Raw genomic sequence first — 6,998 nt, 5'->3', positions numbered from 1 at the left:
TATATATATATATATATATATATATATATATATATATATATATATGTACTTGTATGCATGTATATATCATACATAATTAACATCGCTCACCTCTTTGATAGTCTCTCACCGCTCTAACAGCTATATCTGGCCCCCTCTATTTCTTTTCACTCACATCAAGCCTCTCTGTTGCTCACCTACCCATTCCTCATACTACTCTCACCTGTGTTCCTTACACTCATATCTTTTATCCCTCTTACTTTTGCTTCCTGCAACCATTCCTCTATTAGTCATCTCCCACCCATTCCTTTTATCAGTCACACTATATTATACTGTCCATATGCCAGTAGGTCTTTCTCTTCTGCTTGTCATACACTTAACTCTTGCTCTTCCCATTGTTAGTTGTCTTCTGTTTGCCATACATTGAATTCTTTCACCCTAACCCAATGCTCATTTCTCAGTAATTTCTTCCCAATGTCGATTCTCACTGTTCTATACTTTAGAACTGTGACTGAGGACGGCAGTCGACCTCTTCTGTTCATCATACACTGCTTCCAGTTAGGATGCCTCTGCACCTATTATGTTAATAAGTAAAATCCTTAATTGGCAACTGGAAGGGGAGGCTGTTCTCTCAACCAATATACTGCTGTGGGTGTTGTTGGATGACAGACTCTGGTGATGATGTAATTCCATGCTTTCTGATCCATGGCCCTGGCCTTAGCATGTTCCTGGTCAAGGAGCTGCAACTTCAGATCATCCTCAATTTGTTTGACCCATGTCTTCTTCGGTGTGCTGTGCTGGGTTCTCCAGTGCATGGGTCACTGCTACCAAAAAAGTTGGTGTGGTAACCTTCTGGTTCTCATCCTGCAGACACAACCAAACCACTGTAGCCTGTGCTGCCAGATTTGGTCTTCAGTGGTGAGCTACTGCTTGCATTGTTCTCCCCATCACTCTTTTAAGAAGCTCTCTACTACAAGAACCACCTACTTTCCATTTGCTGCTACGACCCTAATCCCTCAAACTGGTCCACATCATCACTTTTATGTGCAGGTGACTACATTGGGTGACTATATGTGTAGGTGACTACATTGTGTCCAGTACACTCTCCTTCCACTTTTCCTTTGTGTATTGGATGTCATTACTCCTTATCAATCTATCTGCCAACATATTCTTATTCCTTTTGTCTCTGACACATCCTGGGTCTCTGCCACTGCTAAAAGGAATGGGTGAGAGATGACTAATAGAGGAATGGTTGCAGGGAGCAAAAATAAGGGGGATAAAGATATGAATTTAAGGAACATAGGTGACAGTAGTATGAGCAATGGGTAGGTGAGCAACAGAGATGCTCAAGGAGTTGCAGAAGACACATAGACTCCTTGCATTCTAACTCATAATCATGATGGCTACAATCATGATATATGTATAGATTTAGTCTCATAACAGCCAGTTCAATTTAGCAACCAGTTTCATGTTAAAGAACCATCAAAGTGTGGAAAGTTAAATCAATTGTCATTGGACTTGGCTGAATGGAAAATTGTTGTTTGGGCTGTTTATTACTAGAACTACCACATATGGCTTATGGATATAAGAGAAGCTGTAAAAAAAAGAAGAAAAAAAAAGAAAATTCATGGCTGAGACTCAGAATAAAATCAAAAGCAAAGCTTGTTCTTAAGCCCATCAGAGTTACGTCCCTTCGAATGGTCTCTTAGCCAACATTTAGAATGCCTGCCAGCAATCAAGTGGCCATTGTCCACTCCAGTTTTTTGCATATGATTGTGTGATGAAGAGGAGGTAAGAGAGAGGAAAAGCAATATAAATTGAGGAAAGAGAGGTGGGAAGGGGTTTTTCAAAAGGCATGTGTGGTCACATGTATGTGTAAGTGCTGGGTGTGGTGAAATAAAATCCTTATTTATGTTGAGAAAAGTACTAATACTGTTAGTGTAGAACTGATTTGTTCACTAAGATATATTTCCGTTTGTGAGGATAAGCGAAAAATTTTCTCACTTGTAAAATTTTTTTCATCCAAGGGTTTACCTGGGTGGAGGGAATTCTTCAATGTGATTCTTTTCTCAGCTAAATAAAGTTTGCACCTCCTCCTGCCATTGAGTTAAGATCTGCACTCTTCCAGTTATTAAAAGGAGATGCTATATTGTGCAGCACTTTCTGTTTATAGCTATATATGTGTCTCCACTAATGTCATGATATTACATCTCTTCTGGATTTTAAAGTGGGACACATGATTGCTGAGTCTAGCCTTGAAGAGGCCTTCCATTGCACCCACATATCTCTGTACATATGTTTCCCCACTGGGGTCTTCAATACTACCACCACCTCATATATAACAGCTTCTGTATAGCACTGACTGTTTAGTGGGCATGTGGCATTACCTCTCTATGAGCAGCTGCCCTCTGTGAATGGTACGAGCCCTCTTTACTAAAATTTGTTTTATGTTCCATGTGCAGCTAAAGGAGATCTTCAAAGAATGCCAGTTGAAAATTTTCCTGTGGAAAATGCTTATATATTGTAGATTCTAAGTACATAAGTTTAGACATTAAGAGAAAATAGGAGTACAAACCATATGGCATTACAACATCATGTGGTTTTCACTCTCTAAGTGGGGCTAAGGGCAACTATATATCTAATATGCTATCTTTGAAACCAGTAGCAGCCAAGGCCTTGATATAGTATAGAACCAGCCCGTCTAAGATCTCCTAATTTGAAGATAGGTTGGAAATCCTTCTGCTAATGTGTGTGTGTGTGTACAAGTGTATGGATATATACATATATATATAAATATATGTATACACACACACATTATAAATAAATATAAATATATGCATATAACAGGTGTAGCTGTGCGGTTAGAAGTTTGCTTCCTAACCACATGGTTACTTGTTCAGTCCCACTGCATGGCACCTTGGGCAAGTGTTTTCTACAATAGCCTCGGGCTGACCAAAACCTTGTGAATGGATTTGGTAGATGGAAACTGAAAGAAACATGATAGTTTGTTGTCAACTTAATGTGACAGTCCCATAAAAGGGAAGGATGCTACTGTTATTTAGCCCTAGGGATAAATGTATGTGTGAGCAAGCTTGTGCAATAGTCACAATTTATGTCCTACCGTAAATGTGTGTGTGTGTGTGTTTATACAAGGTTTTTTTCCAGTATAACTGGAACACAACCATGAAATCTCAGTACAGAATGATGAACAATGACCTTGGCCCCTGCCACAAGAATACACAGGATTCTTTAGTAATCTAAACAATATTGTTAGCCTGGTGTACTAACAGAGAGCTTATAAAGTAAAGAATTAAGTGTTTTGAATAGTACAACAATGCACTATAACAACAACAGTGGACTATAATAACTGTTGTAATTAAATCATTGTCCATAGTCTGATGATATTTCGGAATGTAGAATTCCTTCTTCAAACATCCCTAGGAATTGATGGAGTCACTGCTATAATCAGTTTTCCAACGGCTTATATTCTGAAATATCATATCAGACTACGGATGGTGATTAAATTACATCAGTTATTATAGTGCATTGTTGTCCAACCCATGCTAGCATGGAAAGCAGACGTTAAATGATGATGATGATGATGATATGTATGTATGTGTGTGTGTGTGTATTTATGTACGTGTATATGTATGTATGTATGTATGTGTGTGTACTTATGTATGTGTATATGTATGTATGTGTATGTATTTTTGTTTGTCTGAATATACGATGTCAAACATCAGATTGAGTTTTCAACATTTGGCATTTTGCAGCAAAGACAAAAGATTCTCCAGTGTTTTGTGTGTGACCTCTTGTATGCTGATGATTGTGATCTTGTGTCATATACTACACAGGGAATGCAAAGCCTGTTGGATAGCCTTTGGCTTCACCGTCTTCCTTGACAAAACTGTAGTAATGTACCAACCAATGCCTGGATTGTCATACATAGAGCCAGCTGTCTATGGTGATGGCCACAGACTATAGGTAGTCACTCAAGTTTATCTAGACACAGACAAAATCGTCAGAATGATCCAGAACAACCAAGAAGTCAGAAGGCTTTGTAGATCTGTTGAATCTGCAACAAGTTTTGTGAGTCACTGGCAGGATTCAGGAGGCAATGCCATTCTCAGAACATGTAATGCTATGACTCATACAATTTAGTCAGCCATGATCATACTCGTTTGAACATGTGCAGTTGTGTGTGCGATAGCAAGGGATGCAGAATTGGTTATTTTTGTGATAAAACCTTCTCTTGTTTAGTTGCTGCAGTTTTGCTCCTGTGTGACAAATATCCAGCATCAGTTCCAGTTTAAACTGGTTATATCCAACTCACATATTCTGCACATTTCATGTTTAAACTGGCCAGATCCAACCTCACACACCTATTTTACAATGTCACCCCAAAAATAAGCAATCACATCATTGAAATGTCAAAAGCTGTCAGATAATGCATGATTAATTTAAAAACAGTGTGAATGGATAAGCATTACATTTGAGAGAGTAATTTGAATGCTAAAGGGTTAGGTTCTGCTGCAATAATGCAGAATTACCAGAACCATCTTACATGATCTTTACTTAGCTTTTATAATACAAGGTTGTCATAGCTCTTTTACATTATCTAAACCTAGCATTTAATAACACAGTGTAACAAAATTTTTACTCTTTTGTCTTTGGTCTGTAAGTGTCTTTTTTTTTTCGTATTTGCTTCTATTTAAAAATCAAAGGAAATGACTACTATTCCCTTCAAACTTTGCTTTTGTGACCCAGACATCAATGCTTCGAAACTTACTTATTTTCCATTACATTTCAGACAGATTCAGTGGTGAATTGCTGAAGCAGAAATATCATTATAGCAAATATTCTGTTCAATACCACAGATTTGCTTGTCAGTTGCTTAACTCGTAACCACTTGAGCATGTCCATTAGTGGCTGACAATATGTGAATCTGTGATGATGAGCAGGAGTAGTGGAGGAACATCTTAGCCATGTGTTGAAAGAGATACTTTGGGGTTTGGATAAATGTAAGAAAAGCAAAGTTTGAAGGAAATATTAGCCATTTCTCATACTTTCTAGGGGTAAGCAAATAGGAAATAACAGTTGCCACCCAAGGACAAAAATCATGTTAAACAGTGTAATTCAGGGCTATCATAACGCTCTCATATAATCTGACCCTAGCTTAAATAATGCATATTATAGCCTCTTATGCAGTTTGCATTTAGCATTAATAATGCAGGGATACTATAAGCCTCTTACAATGTCTGTATCTTACTTGAATAATTTAAAAATTTTATCAGCATAATTAACAATGTGTTCAACATTATAGAATTATCAAAGGTGGTGAGCTAGCAGAATTGGTGACATATCTTTACGTTCTGAGTTCAAATTCTGCCCAGGTTGACTTTGCCTTTCAACTTTTTGGGGGTCGATAAAAATAAATAGTTGAACTCTGGGGTCAATGTAATCAACCTAACCCTCTCCTCAAACCTGCTGGCACCGTTCCAAAATTTGTAATCCATATTATATTTAACGGTCAAAGCTAATTAAATTTGTAATCAATATTATATTTAACGGTCAAAGTTAATTAAATCTACTGCCCATTTGACAATATAACTGTGGTGCCCCAGCATAGCCATGGCTTTGAGCTGAAACTGATAAAACAATATATCATCAGCGAGCTACTGGGCCAGCATCTTTAACTTGAAGATATGATGTCTAGAGCGAGTCAACTCTTGACAGAGTACAGCAGGCGATCATAAGTTTATCCTATGGAAAGATTTGATCTTACCAATGCTAGGTATCCAAGATACCAATAATACCATGCACTATTGCTGCATGCTGTGGTGTATTGTACATCCTCATGATACCATTGCATAAGTTGAGCACCCTGAGTTATACAGTGATATCCCCTTGTGATAATTGCTTTACAGCTATGTAGGATATAATTCCTCATACCTATTAATTTGCAGCTTCCATTTGGATTTTGCTACTGTATGTTATATGTTTCCTTGGCAGAATTCTGGTTTAAGTACCCCGTATAACCCTGCCCTCCTCCTAACTTTTTTAGTTTTTGAATTTTCAGAAAATGTTTGTCTACCGGACAAATTCCTCAGGTGCTGAGGAATTCCAGTTGGTCATATTCTATTCTTCACTCTAATTACCAACTGGAAGTTTGCTCACACCAAGCAGTGGTCTGTCCAACACTCTAATCCATGAAAGAACTAACAAATGTCATATATATCATATTTGTGAATGATCACATAATCCTACAATACAGTTCCATATTTAAGAGATGAGGAATTATGTACATTATTTACATTTGACAGATATTTGTCCTCATTTTGTTTGTTGTTAACACAACGTTTCGGCTGATATACCCTCCAGACTTCATCAGGTGTCTTGAGGAAATTTCGAACCTGGGTTCTCATTCCTCAGGTATTTTTCGATGTTGTTGTTGTTATTATTATTATTATTATTAATCAGGTCGCTGCCTAGAATCAAACTCGGAATCTTGGGGTTAGTAGCCTGTGCTCTTAACCACTAGGCTCATACTTAACCACTATGCCCATGGGCACATGGCATAGTGGTTAAGAGCACGGGCTACTAACCCCAAGATTCCGAGTTCGATTCCAGGCAGTGACCTGAATAATAATAATAATAATGATAATTATAATAATAATAACAATATCGAAAAATACCTTAGGAATGAGAACCCAGGTTCGAAATTTCTCCAAGACACCTGATGAAGGCTGGAGGGTATACCAGCCGAAATGTCGTGTTAACAAGAAACAAGATGAGGACAAATATCCGTCAAATGTACATAATTCCTCATCTCTTAACAGAAACTGAAAGAAGCCCATTGAATATATTTGTGTGTATGTGTGTGTGTATATTTATGTATATATATACATATATATATATATATATACATATATATATACATATATATACATATATATACATATATATACATATATATACATATATATACATATATATATATATATATACATATATATATA

At 37.1% G+C, this 6,998-nt stretch overlaps 1 protein-coding gene across 1 annotated transcript in view; it reads left to right on the top strand.

The window, feature by feature from the left end:
• The window catches only part of LOC106878411 (uncharacterized), a 37,945-nt gene that overhangs the window by 2,654 nt on the left and 28,293 nt on the right, over positions 1-6,998 (top strand). The window lies entirely within an intron of this gene.

The sequence above is a fragment of the Octopus bimaculoides genome, chromosome 25, assembly GCF_001194135.2.
Source record: "Octopus bimaculoides isolate UCB-OBI-ISO-001 chromosome 25, ASM119413v2, whole genome shotgun sequence".
NCBI lineage: Eukaryota > Metazoa > Mollusca > Cephalopoda > Octopoda > Octopodidae > Octopus > Octopus bimaculoides.
This window is presented reverse-complemented; position numbering and strand designations above follow the sequence as displayed.